Source organism: Podarcis vaucheri, assembly GCF_965113315.1.
Source record: "Podarcis vaucheri genome assembly, chromosome: 2".
Classification (NCBI taxonomy): Eukaryota; Metazoa; Chordata; class Lepidosauria; order Squamata; family Lacertidae; genus Podarcis; species Podarcis vaucheri.
The window spans coordinates 1,986,696-2,003,638 of NC_138760.1; the positions used below are offsets into that span (position 1 = coordinate 1,986,696).

At 47.0% G+C, this 16,943-nt stretch overlaps 1 long non-coding RNA gene across 1 annotated transcript; it reads right to left on the bottom strand.

The window, feature by feature from the left end:
- Positions 1-1,810: 1,810 nt before the first annotated feature.
- LOC309524527 lies at positions 1,811-15,848 on the bottom strand. Its single transcript, XR_014215971.1, has 2 exons — positions 14,842-15,848; positions 1,811-1,904 (listed from the first exon to the last, which is right to left on the bottom strand). It is a non-coding gene; the product is annotated as an uncharacterized lncRNA (long non-coding RNA).
- Positions 15,849-16,943: the final 1,095 nt, after the last annotated feature.

Consider the following 16,943-nt stretch of genomic DNA (forward strand, 5'->3'; position numbering starts at 1 on the left):
TACCTTATCTTTAGTGCTGAGTGCATTGGAGTAGGACCACGTAGATTGGGGTTCAAATCTTGCAACCATGAAGGCTTTGGACCAAACACTGTCTCTCAGCCTAACCTACCTCAAAAGGTTATTGTGAAGGAAAAAGGGAGAGGGAGAGAACCATGTGCCCTTTTCTTAGTTTAATATTCAAAATATAAAACAGATTGTATAGTAACAGTGATGTGGACTGGACCTACCTTCAACCTACTTTTGTAGAAACCCATCATTCCAGCAGGTGCAGGCAGCCGGTGACTATTCAAGGCAAATGCAGCTCACTAGTCATGAATGGTTTCTCTGGGACTGGATCAGCTTCTTGGTGTTTGTTTTGGCTGATGGGGAAAGCACCTAGCAGGCACAACATCTGGCAGGATGTGAGCTATGTTAAATTGGTTGGTAACCAGTTGTGCTGCTCAACCAATTAAGCAGAATTTTGGAAGGGGTGGGAACTGTGAGAACACAAATATTTCAAATCTCAGTGATGGTTCACTGTGTCTTGAGAATTTCAGGATTGTAGCCAGTAGCTTGACTGGCTTGTGAGAGCCTCTCTCTTTTTTATCCTTACAACAATTATGATTTTATGCTGTGAATTGGCATGTGGTTTTGGGATGAAGAAAGTTATACAAATTTGGAGGGGAAGGAGGAGGAAAAGAAGACATCAGTTAGTTCTAGAATGGATAAGCTTTGGTTCTCCAGAGATTTCTGGATTACAACTCCCATCATGTTTGACCATTGACCAGTGGCATAGCGTGTGTTGCCAGAGCCCAGGGCGGGGCATGTGTTGCACCCCCTGTTGGACTGGGCAGCTGTGGTGGGTGCATGCGCCAGGAGGAAGTGCCTGGAGAGAGTGAATGGAGTCCGCCTCCCAACAGGCTCCTCTACTGCTGCCTCCACTCACCTGAGCACTAGACCAACCTGCCTGCTGCCACACCTCAGCTGCTAGGGGTCCATGGCTGTCATGGAGGTGCCTGATTATGCCCCCTCAAAAATGTGCACATGGGGCCATGGCCTCCTTGCCCCTTCCCCCCATGCTACACCTCTGTTATTGACCATGCAAGCTGTGGGAGTTGTGGTTAAACATCTGAAGGACTATTGGCTACCTCTGGTCTGCTCCCTGCAACCTGCTTGTTTCCATATGAGTAGCAAAAGCCATACACACACATTGGCTTTCTGTTTTCCTTCCATAATCCTGAAGCTGCAGAGTTGTGAGTTGCATCTTTTTTATATTTTAAGGACAGCTCCCTCTTTCAGTTGCCTAAGAGTTTGTGCATTAGAGCAGAGGTGGTGAACTGACAGCCTGCAGGCCCAAACTCCCGCCTCCAATACTTTTTTTTTTTTTGCTAACCTGCCAACTCCTTGCTATATCTGGCAGGCAGCAGTGGCATCAGCATCACCAGCAGAATCAGCAGCAGCACTGGCAGCATCAACAGCAACATTGCTGCTAATAACCAAATTAAATCTGTCAGCAGTGGCTGTGAGTGTTCAGCACTTCCACCGCTCTGGGTGCTTTCACCATTCTTTCCAGGAGTGCACTTGGGGAACTCAGAGAAGGCAGGCAGAGCACGTTGGAGCAGATCTACTCTAACAATTCACAAAAAGTGCTAGCAATTCCCACATTTGAGGTGTACAAAATTCAGATGAGTCAGAAGGCTGATGCTCTAAGGATAAAACACAAAACAGATACATCAATTATTTCCCCCAACAAAATATTTCTGCTGCACTAATCTAGACTCTGGCAGCCAATGACAGTTGGATTCCTATGCCATGGATAAAGTCATTCAAATTAAGCAGATGTGCATTTTTTATTATTATCATTTTATATACAATTCATTTAGTCCTCGGTCCGTTTCACTGTTTCTTGCAGCTTCTTCTGGTTTCTGTTTAGACATAAGCAATGTGCAGTGAACTAAACTTGGTGCTGAGGCCAACTCCATAATAGCAACTGGAAAACTTAGCAATCATTGTGACTTTTAAGACTAGAGTAGACATTGCCCACACAGGGGCCCCATCTGCACTGTGCATTTAAAGCAGTACTGCACCACTTTAAACAGTCATGGCTTCCCTTAAAGAATCCTGGGAACTGTAGTTTGTTAAGGGTACTCAGAGTTATTAGAAACCCTTGTTCCCCTCACAGATTCCCAGAGTGGTTTAACAGTCAACCCTTCTTCCCAGAGAACTCTGAGGTTGTCATGGGGTCAACACATCAGCAGAGCCAATCCAATGCAGCTCCTGCTGGAGCATTTCCACTGCGACAACCTTGCTGCCACATTGTCCCTTCCCCTCTCCATCCCAGGATGCAGGAACTGATTGGCTAGAGGGAGGTCAGCTACCTTGCACTGTCCACTTCAGGAAAACTAAATGTTTGAAATTTAGAACACTGGTAGTTTGTGGTTTGATTCTACACATTCATTTTAATATGTATTTGTTTCAGGTTAAGTCGAAAGACATTGCACAACACTGTAGGGAGAGGGCTCATGATCCTGCTGTAATGTCGTACAATTGGGGTTGAGATGGGAGGTCTCTTGAGACACTCTGCCATTAGGCCTGGTGAGGGAGCAGGTCTGGTGGGCAGGGGCAGGATCCCCTGGACTCTTTCTCCTAAGGCCTCCCTGGCCCTTTCCTCCTGGGAGGACTAAGCGCCCCTGGTTGCAGAGGACACTCTCCCAAACTGTCACCAGTGTGGAACTAACATTCAGGTGCCAGTCTGTTCGGCTCTGTATGTGGAATGGGAGGGGGCACCATCTTGTCCTTTGCCTCCCAGGAAGCAAAACGTCTGGCCCAGCCGAGAGAGAGAGAGAGAGAGAGAGAGAGAGAGAGAGAGAGAGTGCGAGAGCGCTACATATTGCTGTTGTTTTGTTCAGTTCAGCTGTCTGGCCACTGGAGGGCAGTGTGCCACTTCCGAAACCATCAAAACTCTAATTGAGGAGTGAATCTTCTTGTCCTCCAAGGCAAAAGGCTCAACCAACTCCAATGGCCCATCATGTTTCAGTAAATGCTGCTCAAGCTAATCCTCCCCAAGGTACCAGCATTGACATCATCTGGGTGGGCACAGGCAGAGCTGTACATGCATTTAAAACACGTGACCCAAAGCCACTCAAATGACATGCCCAGAAGGATGCGACCTGCATAAGTCAGGCAAATTGCACCATTTGTTCTGTTTTTGTTCCAGAAGACAACTGCTATACAGAGCACTTAAACCTTCCTACTTCTCTTCTCCCTATGAAATCCATACTTGCAGCCACCATGAGGTCTAGAAACTTGCTTTTTTACAAACAACAACACAACCTTAGCATACCCTCCGAGTGTCCTGATTTTCCAGGGACAGTCCTGAAATTACAGAAGTTTCTCATCTGATCCCAGAATGTCCCGGTTTTCCTTTTTCCTCCCCTCCCCATCTCAGAGAACAATTAAAAGTGGTGTGGGTGGATGGGAGTCCTGCTTATCCTGAAAATAAAATCCCTGCACTCAATGAAGGAAATGGTAAATCTGGCATTGGAAGCCCTTCTTGTAATTTTGAAGTTGAGAAGGTCACCAGTGCACTTTAAATCCATGAACTACAATGCTTCAGCAGCAAGCCATTTTTAATGAGTATTTATTCCTTTATTTAAAAAGAAGCCTTACACTGTCTATTCAGAAGTAAGTCCCACAGTATTCAATGGAGCTTCCTCCCAGGTAACTGGGTAAAGACTAGGCAGCCTTACACTGCAATTCTAAGCATTTTTACTCAGAACTTAATCCCACTGAGTTCAATAGGATTTCTTCTATCATGTGTTCCTGAGTTTTCTCACAGTTTCCATTACTGCTACTATATCCCGCCTTTTCCCCTCACAGGGACTCAAGGCAGCTTAAAGCTAAATTTTTATTTTATTCTATTTATCTGTGGAAGGTGTTATACACAGTTCGTTCCCTCAGACATTTTTTCTTTACAACAATCCTGCAAGGACAACCTGTCATTGACTCAAGGTGATTGATGTCTATGTGTTCTATGTGTCCATGGGTGCATAACGTCTATGTGTGGGGCGAGATCAAGCGCGGGAGAAGCTTCCTGGTGCAGAAGAGGATGCCCCTATTTTCACCAGAGAAATGTTGGAAGGTATGCCTTAGTTATTTAGGATGTTGTATGCTGTGCCCATTATAAAGTTCTACAAGCAGATAGAATTGTAGAGGATCTATGAATAAAACACAAGTGAAGTGGAACATAGATCATGTCCTAGGAATTGCTAGAGCTAGCGGGCCTGGCACCCTGTCATCCCAACAGAAAAGCCCTTGGTCTACTCAGAAGGAAGCCCCACTGCGTTCAAGTGGGCTTACTCCACTTGGATTTCCAAGGGTATCTGTGTTTTGGTTCTTGTGTTATTCTGGAACATGTGGATTTGAAAGGGCTGTGCGTTTGATAAAGCTTTAAATGTGAACTGACTCAAATCTCTCTCCTCCCAACCTCCCACCCCGCGGGATCCTTGGCTCGAGATCTCCTGCCCCTTTCTCTCCCATTTTAATTTCTCTCTCTCTTTGAATTTGCTTACAGGACAGCTGGGCACTGGGCATATCTCTGTTGCCTCTTGCTATCCCTCACAGACGATGGTGCAAAGTAGCAAGCAGGCAGTGCTGGGAGTCCTCAGCCACCTGCCCTCTACTTTTGCACAGAGACATCCTTAAATTAGCATATGCAAAATGGATGCAAATTTGTGCCACAGGCCTGCACCCCTGGGTCCTTTTTTAGCACCTAGCAACGCCCCTGGTTCTCTGAAGAGTCTTTAATTAGAAAATGGGAAGTGGAAGCCACTGATCTCGTAACAACAGCTCTGTGTGGCGCTGCCTCTTTCCCCAGCAGTTGCAGTGGAAGGGGGAAAGGCCTTCTCAGGGTTCTTTTCCGTCTGGAGTCTCATGGCAGTTTTGTTTTACTTTACCATTATTATTTTATTTGGGCTTCAGTAAAGATCTCTTTTCCCCTCCCTTATTTCTTATGGGGGCAATGTTACCGCTGGTGGAACAATTCACAGCCAAGACAGAGGAAAGGAATAGACTGAAGATGGTCTGCAAAGTGTCTGACTCAGTGCTTCCTGTGTAACCTCTGAACAACAAACCTGAAAAATCCTTCCACTGCAGGTCAGATTTATTCCCGGTTTAAGAATATGTGCAGTGCTTAGATTACTGGGGGGGGGGGATTATTAACGGAATCCCGCACCTCTCAACTCTATTTTTGCCAAAACAACTCTCGTATCTTGGTAAAAACAGCAGCTTTCTAAACTTGCCAGCCCACTCTGCCCCTCCTTAAGATTTGAGGGTTGACTAAGTCAAACAATTAAAACCACAGGGCTGAGTTTGTGTCACAATTCTGTGCAAGTGGAGAAAAGGTGCAGCAACAGAATCCAGCCTCCTGGCACATCAGCTTTCATGCACAGGTGTGGGTGGACTTTTTTAAAAATGGGGAAAGTTTCTAGTCCCTATGATTTCACTGATATGCTTGAGAGCACAGGGACAGTACCTGGCAGAATCTCGGAAGCCTTTTGAATCCTATTTGCTGATCAGAAAAAAGGAGTGCCCCAGAAACGATGGGTGTCCATGGATGACATGCTATAGAGGAAGTGCAAGGGGGGTTCCTTCCCTCACTTTTCAATGTGATTGTCCTGCTGTCATCTTCTTCCACAGCCACTATTGAGCTAGATGGACCAATGGTCTGATGTGGGAGAAGATAGCTCCCATGAACAGAGAGGCAGTTGGGGAGACGGAGAGCTGGGAAAGGAGCTGAGGGCATTGAAGCTGACCAGGTCAGAGGAGAGAGGCTGTCAAAGAACTTTCTGTGCATTGCCTGCAAGTTCACTGTTACTGGTGGGAGTGGAGCACATGGTGGAGCAGAGGCAGCCTCATGGAGCCAGTGGTGCATAAGAAGACAAGAAGAGCCCTGCTGGATTAGGCCAAAGGTCCATCACGTCCAGCATATGTTTCTGACAGTGGCCAGCCAGATCCCTACAGGAAGCCGCAAAGCAGGACCTACCTGAGAGCAACAGTCACTCTCCCCTCCTGCAGTTTCCAGCAACTGGCATTCAGAAGCACACAGCAGAGCCATCAAGATCCAGCTCACCTTTCCCTCCTTATCCTCCATGATGGAACTAGGAAGGGTTGGGGTTAGGGACATGCCTTGGCCACTGCCTTGGCTTGCCAATGTTCTGCCCCAGGCCTGTTCAGGAGAGCATCTCCTCTACTCTGCCCCTGCTAGTTGGAGAGAAGCCCCACTGGTGGAGGAAGAGGAGTGCAGAGGGAGTACACCGCCCCCAACAGCGTGGTCCTGGCAGGGTGCCATCGTGGCTGCTCCCCCCCCCCCGCGCTGGACACCCCACTCCCAGGATGTGCGCCAGCCCCGCCTTCTCCTGCTCTCTGCCCCCATCCCCGGAGCCAGAGCATGAAGCTCCGCCACTGCCAAGCCCCACCATGTTTGAAGGGACAGGAAAGGATGCCAAGGTCTGGAGCCTAAATCTCAGTCTCTTCAACAAAATGGTTCAACCGGCACCAACAACAGAGGTCTGGGGTCCCAGAACAAGCAGAAGGGGCCCCAAATACAGCAGAACTGACTTCCCACATATTGGAGGAAGTGAAATAATACACATTACCGCCTAAAGAGCACCCACCCGCCAGGGTAAGACCATTCTGCCCAGTCTAAAATTATTGAGCTATGCCACTGTGAAGACTCATTGGAAGTGGTCAACCTGAAGATGGGTTTGCACACTAGAGGAGAGGACAGGAAGATGCAAGGACTCTCTCCCTTCCATGCCCCTCTTATCTCCTTAGGCTGAAAGAAGCCCCTTCTTTCCCCTCTCCCTCCCTTTCCACCTCCTGTCCCAGCTGCTTCTTGGAGGGCTCATCCACACTGCTGCTTTTCCAGTGCAAAGAAAGCTCAGGGCCCAGCTCAGAAGCGGCATGGAGCTTCCGCCCTGCACCACTTCTGAAGCAGGTTCTCTGGACGCAGCAGCAGCAGCAGCCGCATCCTCCAAGCTGAACAGAGCAGACCTCATCTGAGGGTTCATCCAGGCTTCCTTTGCTGCCATGCTTTTCAGGCTCTGTGTCCAAGCAGTTTTATTTTTTGTCCCAGCAAAATCTACTACTGAATCAGAGCAAACGGTAATATGCGAAAAAACAGATTCAGCAGTAAAATGTGGGTTTTCCTGGGGAAAGCACTAGAACACACACACACACACACAGAGAGAGAGAGAGAGAGAGAGAGAGAGAGAGAGAGATGGAGAGAGACTGCCAGGACATGGCGCTTTAAAGGCTGGACCTGCACCTAGAAATGTGGCACAAAAGGAAGTCTGGATGATCCCTTAGTCCCGCTTCTGGCTTGAGACAGAGTAACCTCCTCCATCTTCCCAGGGCACTGATGATGTTGATGAGTTACAGTATACAGTGGTACCTTGGGTTAAGTACTTAATTCATTCCGGAGGACCGAATGCTGTTTTCCCTGTGTAAAGGTCAGAGGGGGCAGGGTTTCTGTTGAGGCAGGGGATTAGCTGTGGGAGGAGCTTATCAGAGTTTGAAGGGCATCAGTTGAAGAAGGAGCAAAAAGGGTTTTTCTTGTGTGTGTGTGTTTCTTTGTGGCTCATTAGCTGTTTTCCCTGTGTAAAGGTCAGAGGGGGCAGGGTTTCTGTTGAGGCAGGGGATTAGCTGTGGGAGGAGCTTATCAGAGTTTGCAGGGCAGCGGCGCGCGCAGTTAGATCCATCTTTTAGATTTAGGGGAGCTAGTCTCAAACGTTTGTTGGGGGAGATCTAGGTGTTTTTTTGTGTGGGGGAAGTTATTTGTCCTGTCTTCAAGCTTTTTATGATGGAGGACCTCTGTAGCCAACCCCAACGACACGATCTCAAGATGGAAGGGGAGGGAACAGCTGCAGTCGCCTGCGGTTCCTGCACAATGTTTGCCATCTTGCCAAAGGTTGCAGGCAGCTTTACCTGCAGCAATTGCATGTTGATTGCCCTCTTTAAAGACAAAGTCCAGCAACTGGAGGAACGTGTAGCTACGCTCCAAAGAATTAGAGAGCTGGAGCTCTTCTTGGAAGCAACAGAGCACACCGTCTGCACCAAGGAGGAGACAGGGGACTCCCCTGAGAAGGAGTCTAGTTCACCAACACAGGAGCCAGATATATGGAGAAACGTGACTCAAAGAAGTAGGAGGCCCAGGGTTCACTCTGATTGCTTAGAAATACACAATCGCTTTGAGGTCCTCTCCCCTAGCATGGAAGACGAAGAGCAGACTCCATTTGAGGATCTCTCCCTCATTACAGTCGATCAGGTATATGAAGACGAGCAGCAAAGTCAGTCCTCAGGGAATGTGCAGGCGACCTTGGAATGGACAGCTCACGGAAGAACCCCGACCAAACCCAAGAGGAGGCGTGTAGTGGTGATAGGGGATTCCCTACTGAGGGGAACAGAAGCAGTGATCTGTGGGCCTGACAAGATGTCTCGGGAAGTGTGCTGTCTCCCCGGGGCTAAGATCCAAGATGTAACTGAACGACTGCAAGGAATCATAAAACCCACTGACAAATACCCCTTCCTCTTGGTTCATGTGGGAACCAATGACACTGCAAGCAATAGCCTCCAGAAGATCAAAAGAGACTACGAGGCTCTCGGCAGGAAATTGAAGCAACTAAATGCACAAATTGTCATCTCATCTGTCCTCCCAGTTGAACGACGTGGCCCGGGGAGAGAGGGGAAAATAGTGGAAGTGAACAGCTGGCTTCGCAAATGGTGTAAACAGGAACGGTTTGGATTCTTAGATCACGGACTGCAGTTTCTTGAAGATGGACTTCTGACAAGTGATGGGCTGCACCTCACAACGGTTGGGAGAAATGTTTTTGCCAAAAATCTCAGAAACCTCATCAGGAGGGCTTTAAACTGACTAATGTGGGGGAGGGAGACAGTGCTCCTGAAGGTAGGAGTCTATCAATTAATGAAGATGATCATCCAAATGTCATAGACCAAATGGAGCAAACAGCACGCGGACCTAGTGGTGGGAGGAAAAAATCCTTAAATAAGAGACACGGGGGAATGATTAATGGACTTCAATGTCTGTACACTAATGCGCAAAGCATGGGAAATAAACAAGATGAGCTTGAGCTCTTGGTACAGCAAACTAAATATGACATAATAGGCATCACTGAAACCTGGTGGGATAAGTCCCACGATTGGAATGTAATAATGGGGGGATACAATCTTTTTCAGAGAAACAGACCAGTCAAGAAAGGAGGAGGAGTGGCGTTATATGTCAGGGATGTGTATACCTGTGAAGAGATCCAAGATTTAGATCCTCAAAGCCAAAGTGAGAGCATTTGGGTCAAAATTAAGGGAGAGAAGAATAACAGAGACCTCATTGTGGGAGTTTACTATAGATCCCCAAGCCAAACGGAGGACATAGATGATGCCTTCCTGGAACAGATGGCCAAGCATGCAAAAGGAAGGGAGATAGTAGTAATGGGGGACTTCAATTACCCGGATATTTGTTGGACGTCAAACTCAGCCAAGAGCATAAGGTCAAACAGATTCCTCACTGGCCTTGCAGACAACTTCATTGTCCAGAAAGTGGGAGAAGCAACAAGAGGAACAGCCATTTTAGATCTGGTCCTAACCAATGTTGATGACCTGGTTAGTGGGGTAGAAGTGGAAGGATCATTAGGCGTGAGTGATCATGCTCTTCTGAAGTTTACTATACAGCGGAAAGGAGCAGCCAAGCATACTAGGACTCAATTTCTTGACTTTAAGAAAGCCGACTTCATAAAACTTAGAGAAGTGCTGGGTGAGATCCCATGGACAACAATACTAAAAGGAAAGGGAGTTCATGATGGCTGGGAGTTTGTTAAGAGGGAGATACTAAAAGCACAACGTCAGGCAATACCAATGAGACGGAAACATGGAAGGTGCCTAAAGAAGCCAGGGTGGCTATCTAAAGAACTTTTAACTGAATTAAGATTAAAAAAGGATGTGTACAAAAAATGGAAAAGGGGGGAAACCACCAAAGAGGAATTCAAACAAATAGCCAGCACGTGTAGACACAAAGTCAGAAAAGCTAAAGCACAGAATGAACTCAGGCTTGCTAGAGAGGTTAAAAGCAACAAAAAAGGCTTTTATGGGTATGTTCGTAGCAAAAGGAAGAACAAAGAAACAATGGGGTCACTCAGAGGAGAAGATGGTGAAATGCAAACAGGGGACACAGAAAGGGCTGAACTCCTCAATGCCTTCTTTGCCTCAGTCTTCTCCGATAAAGAAAACAATGCCCGACCTGAAGAATTTGGAGCAAATGATTCAGCAAAGGAAACACAGCCCAGAATAACTAAGGAGATACTACAAGAATATTTGGCTAGTTTAGATGTATTCAAGTCTCCAGGGCCAGATGAACTGCATCCAAGAGTATTAAAAGAACTGGCAGATGTGATCTCAGAACCACTGGCAGTCATCTTTGAGAATTCCTGGAGAACAGGCGAAGTCCCAGCAGACTGGAGGAGGGCAAATGTTGTCCCTATTTTCAAAAAGGGGAAAAGAGAGGACCCAAATAATTACCGCCCAGTCAGTCTGACATCAATAGCAGGGAAGATTCTGGAGCAGATCATTAAGCAAACAGTCTGTGAGCACCTAGAAAGGAATGCTGTGATCACCAATAGTCAGCATGGATTTCTGAAAAATAAGTCGTGTCAGACTAACCTGATCTCGTTTTTTGACAGAATTACAAGCCTGGTAGATGAAGGGAACGCAGTAGATGTAGCCTACCTTGATTTCAGCAAGGCATTTGACAAGGTGCCCCATGATATTCTTGTAAAGAAGCTGGTAAAATGCGGTCTTGACTATGCTACCACTCAGTGGATTTGTAACTGGCTGACTGACCGAACCCAAAGGGTGCTCATCAATGGTTCCTCTTCATCCTGGAGAAGAGTGACTAGTGGGGTGCCACAGGGTTCTGTCTTGGGCCCGGTCTTATTCAACATCTTTATCAACGACTTGGATGATGGACTCAAGGGCATCCTGATCAAATTTGCAGATGACACCAAACTGGGAGGGGAGGCTAACACCCCAGAGGACAGGATCACACTTCAAAACGACCTTGACAGATTAGAGAACTGGGCAAAAATAAACAAGATGAATTTTAACAGGGAGAAATGTAAAGTATTGCACTTGGGCAAAAAAAATGAGAGGCACAAATACAAGATGGGTGACACCTGGCTTGAGAGCAGTACATGTGAAAAGGATCTAGGAGTCTTGGTTGACCACAAACTTGACATGAGCCAACAGTGTGACGCGGCAGCTAAAAAAGCCAATGCAATTCTGGGCTGCATCAATAGGAGTATAGCATCTAGATCAAGGGAAGTAATAGTGCCACTGTATTCTGCTCTGGTCAGACCACACCTGGAGTACTGTGTCCAGTTCTGGGCACCACAATTCAAGAAGGACACTGACAAACTGGAACGTGTCCAGAGGAGGGCAACCAAAATGGTCAAAGGCCTGGAAACGATGCCTTATGAGGAACGGCTAAGGGAGCTGGGCATGTTTAGCCTGGAGAAGAGGAGGTTAAGGGGGGATATGATAGCCATGTTCAAATATATAAAAGGATGTCACATAGAGGAGGGAGAAAGGTTGTTTTCTGCTGCTCCGGAGAAGCGGACACGGAGCAATGGATCCAAACTACAAGAAAGAAGATTCCACCTAAACATTAGGAAGAACTTCCTGACAGTAAGAGCTGTTTGACAGTGGAATTTGCTGCCAAGGAGTGTGGTGGAGTCTCCTACTTTGGAGGTCTTTAAGCAGAGGCTTGACAACCATATGTCAGGAGTGCTCTGATGGTGTTTCCTGCTTGGCAGGGGGTTGGACTCGATGGCCCTTGTGGTCTCTTCCAACTCTATGATTCTATGATTCTATGATTCTATGATTCTATGACAGTTCTTAACCTGAAACTGTTCTTAACCTGAAGCGCCACTTTAGCTAATAGGGCCTCCTGCTGCTGCTGTGCCACCGGAGCACGATTTCTGTTCTCATCCTGAAGCAAAGTTCTTAACTTGAGGTACTATTTCTGGGTTAGCGGAGTCTGTAACCTGAAGTGTAACCCGAGGTACCACTGTAGTCTGCTTGGGAAAGGGATCTTAGCACTATGAGTGATCATAAGCTTTCCAGTCCTTGCCAAAGAGCCCGGGTTCAGTCCCTGCTATTCTCAGGTGTGTGTTTTCAAAAGGGTCTCAGGTAGATGGTGATGTGAACAACCTCTGCTTAAGATCCTCGTGGAGAGCATCTGCAAGACAGAATAGGCAAGTTGGGTTGAATGGACACATAGCCTGATAAAGTATAAATTGTTAGGGCCCTGTGCCGAGGACTCTGGAACATATTTTACTCCAGTACAGCAGGTGTGGCTAAACTAAAACTCCCAGCACCCCTAACCATTGGGCCATGCTGGCTGGGGCTGATGGAAGTTGGAGTACAACATCGGGGAGACCCACAGGTCTGTCCTTGCCTCCCCGATCCTTGCTTCAGGTCACAGCTTCTCAAATGCTGTGGTATTGAGCCTTCCAAAACCTTAGGGAATTGACTTTTGACCCTCAGCTTCCTTACATGCACCAGCTGCAGTAGAGAGGTTTCTGTGAGGGCTCAGCACACATTCCCAGGTAGCCATCTTGAGATGTTGCTTTTTCAGCCAAGGCTTGCCTGTGTTGCAGCTCTACTTATAATAAACAAGATGAGCTTGAGCTCTTGGTACAGCAAACTAAATATGACATAATAGGCATCACTGAAACCTGGTGGGATAAGTCCCACGATTGGAATGTAATAATGGAGGGATACAATCTATTTCAGAGAAACAGACCAGACAAGAAAGGAGGAGGAGTGGCGTTATATGTCAGGGATGTGTATAGCTGTGAAGAGATCCAAGATTTAGATCCTCAAAGCCAAAGTGAGAGCATTTGGGTCAAAATTAAGGGAGAGAAGAATAACAGAGACCTCATTGTGGGAGTTTACTATAGATCCCCAAGCCAAACGGAGGACATAGATGATGCCTTCCTGGAACAGATGGCCAAGCATGCAAAAGGAAGGGAGATAGTAGTAATGGGGGACTTCAATTACCCGGATATTTGTTGGATGTCAAACTCAGCCAAGAGCATAAGGTCAAACAGATTCCTCACTGGCCTTGCAGACAACTTCATTGTCCAGAAAGTGGGAGAAGCAACAAGAGGAACAGCCATTTTAGATCTGGTCCTAACCAATGTTGATGACCTGGTTATTGGGGTAGAAGTGGAAGGATCATTAGGCACGAGTGATCATGCTCTTCTGAAGTTTACTATACAGCAGAAAGGAGCAGCCAAGCATACTAGGACTCAATTTCTTGAGATCCCATGGACAGTAATACTAAAAGGAAAGGGAGTTCATGATGGCTGGGAGTTTGTTAAGAGGGAGATAGTAAAAGCACAACTTCAGGCAATACCAATGAGACGGAAACATGGAAGGTGCCTAAAGAAGCCATGGTGGAATTACAGAATTACAAGCCTGGTAGATGAAGGGAACGCAGTGGATGTAGCCTACCTTGATTTCAGCAAGGCATTTGACAAGGTGCCCCATGATATTCTTGTAAAGAAGCTGGTAAAATGTGGTCTTGACTATGCTACCACTCAGTGGATTTGTAACTGGCTGACTGACCGAACCCAAAGGGTGCTCATCAATGGTTCCTCTTCATCCTGGAGAAGAGTGACTAGTGGGGTGCCACAGGGTTCTGTCTTGGGCCCGGTCTTATTCAACATCTTTATCAACGACTTGGATGATGGACTCAAGGGGATCCTGATCAAATTTGCAGATGAGGAGGGGTGGCTAACACCCCAGAGGACAGGATCACACTTCAAAATGACCTTGACAGATTAGAGAACTGGGCAAAAACAAACAAGATGAATTTTAACAGGGAGAAATGTAAAGTATTGCACTTGGGCAAAAAAAATGAGAGGCACAAATACAAGATGGGGGACACCTGGCTTGAGAGCAGTACATGTGAAAAGGATCTAGGAGTCTTGGTTGACCACAAACTTGACATGAGCCAACAGTGTGACGCGGCAGCTAAAAAAGCCAATGCAATTCTGGACTGCATCGATAGGAGTATAGCATCTAGATCAAGGGAAGTAATAGTGCCACTGTATTCTGCTCTGGTCAGACCTCACCTGGAGTACTGTGTCCAGTTCTGGGCACCACAGTTCAAGAAGGACACTGACAAACTGGAACGTGTCCAGAGGAGGGCAACCAAAATGGTCAAAGGCCTGGAAACAATGCCTTATGAGGAACAGCTACGGGAGCTGGGCATGTTTAGCCTGGAGAAGAGGAGGTTAAGGGGGGATATGATAGCCATGTTCAAATAGATAAAAGGATGTCATATAGAGGAGGGAGAAAGGTTGTTTTCTGCTGCTCCAGAGAAGTGGACACGGAGCAATGGATCCAAACTACAAGAAAGAAGATTCCACCTAAACATTAGGAAGAACTTCCTGACAGTAAGAGCTGTTTGACAGTGGAATTTGCTGCCAAGGAGTGTGGTGGAGTCTCCTACTTTGGAGGTCTTTAAGCAGAGGCTTGACAACCATATGTCAGGAGTGCTCTGATGGTGTTTCCTGTTTGGCAGGGGGTTGGACTCGATGGCCCTTGTGGTCTCTTCCAATTCTATGATTCTATGATTCTATACTTTAACCACAAAGAGCTCTTCTCCACCACGCTCGTAAGGTAAACATGAGGAGGAATCAGCTGATAAGACTACCCCCCCTCCGCTAAAAAAAAAGGAACAAATACAGAAACAAAGATAACGGCAGAGAGACTCGGTTAATTGACCTCAAAAACACAGTTCCTGGATATCTGCTTGTGTCCACCGTCTGTCAGGCGCACAGCCTCCCCATCTTGCACGTCCACAGGCAGATTTTGAAGAGATCCCAAAGGGTCCTGGTTCCTTATCTGCAGAAGCAAAGCTTTCCTCGCCCTGTGATTAAGGAGACATTCAACTGTCTTCCAACCGCTGTGATAAAAAAAAGGTGGAGTGAGGCAAACAGGCAGAGAACATGGCTTGGCAGAAATAAATCCCCCCCTTGCCTTTTTAGATATGATGGATCAGCAAGGATGGATGAAGTTGTTCCCATCAGAGGGTGAGTTTGCACGTTGCCTGCTTTCATCCCTCAACAGCTAGGATATTTTTGTCAATTAAAAAGCCTTTGATTGATCCATCCATCAATCAATCAATCAATCAATCAATCAGTTGACTTGCTGATTTGAAATAGTAGGAGTAAGATCCTGGCACACTGAGAAGGAAATTCCACAGCTGTGGCAGCAGATCTGATAGGTCATGTGTCTCTTAGAACTGTCTGCCTGACGTTGTATGTCACTTTCCATAACATGTTGTTCACTGGGCATAAAACAGAGAAGAGGTATCTGCACCCTGCTAGATTCTGCTCAACTACGACTCCCATCATGGTCTGTAGACCTGCTGGTCAGGGACTGATGGGAGCTGAGGCTGCCATCATTATATTTCAAATTTATGAAGTGCTTCACAGCCTGAAGCCATTAAAGCAGGGGCCAACAAGATAAAAATGAAATACAGTCGTACCTTGGTTGTCAAATGCCTTGGTACTCAGACATTTTGGCTCCCAAATGCTGCAAACCCAGAAGTGAGTGTTCTGGTTTGTGAACTTTTTTGGAAGCTGAATGTCCGATGTGGCTTCCACGGCTTCTGATTGAGTGCAGGAAGATCCTGCAGCCAATCGGAAGACACACCTTGGCTTTCGAACCATTCTGGCAGTCGAACAGACTCCCAGAACAGATTAAGTTTGACAATCAAGTCAGAAAAACCCCCCAACAAACTCTAAACATAATAAAGCCATCTGTAGGAAGTCTAAAAACAAGGGAACTATTTCTATAGGTGTAAAATCAATATCCCATAAATAAATGGGCCACATGTAATGAAAAGCTTTCTTTAAAAAGTCTTCAAGTAAATGCCTAAACATCCTGATGCAAGGTGCCTGTCTAATTGCAGCTGGTAATTGTTTCCGAACTTGGAGACCAGCAACATCTGGAGTGCCACAGGTCCTCCCCTCCTGGCATAAAGACTTCCACAACTATTACAGTTTAGCTCTCAAGTGCTACATGCCTGTCACTCCTCCCAGGGCCTTTGCACTCAGTAGCCAGAACTCTGGAGTCCTGGAAGGCGGGAGTAAGTTTTCTTCGTAATGGACAAGAGGGTCAAATGGAGCTTGCAGAGTCAGTCTCACCAGGCAGCTGCCACAGCCCATCGCTTTGGAGGGGGCCCCTGCTGCTGACCGCTTGGATCCTGTAACTCCTGTCCCTGCAGGGTGTCGGACTCGATGGCCCTTGTGGTCTATTCCAACTCTATGATTCTATGATTCTATGCTCCTCCTGCCACTTGCTCACCCACTCCGAGCGCCAGAAAGCCGTGGGCATGAGCAGAAGGATCAGCAGCTGCTCCGGCAAACTTGCTCATCTGCCTTTTCCCTAGGGCGGTTGGTGGCAGACTTTGGGCTCTCAGATTTCAGTGGCACCTTGTGTGATGCTAAAATTCGGAGCCCTCCTCCACTCACACTTCATTCTACAGCACTGCAGCACTGCAGCCGGGGCAGCCACAGTGGTGGGGCTTAGGACCAGAGGGAGACTGCAGTATGCCTGAGGGAGCCAGCCCTCCCTCTGGGCTTGGTTACATGCAAAAATGGTTCTTACTGATGATCTGGTTTATAACAAGAGAGGCCAGGGAGGAGCTGCAGCTTACTGGTGGAGTATGTGTGTTCCCTGGTCAGAGCTGAGTTGAGCATTTCTAGGTGACGTAATGGCCCAATCCTCATGCATTCAAAAAGACGACTTTCTCAGATGTGTCCCACTGTTTCACCCTGAGGTTCCCTGTGGCCGTATCAGAGCAGGACTTTGGAGAAGAG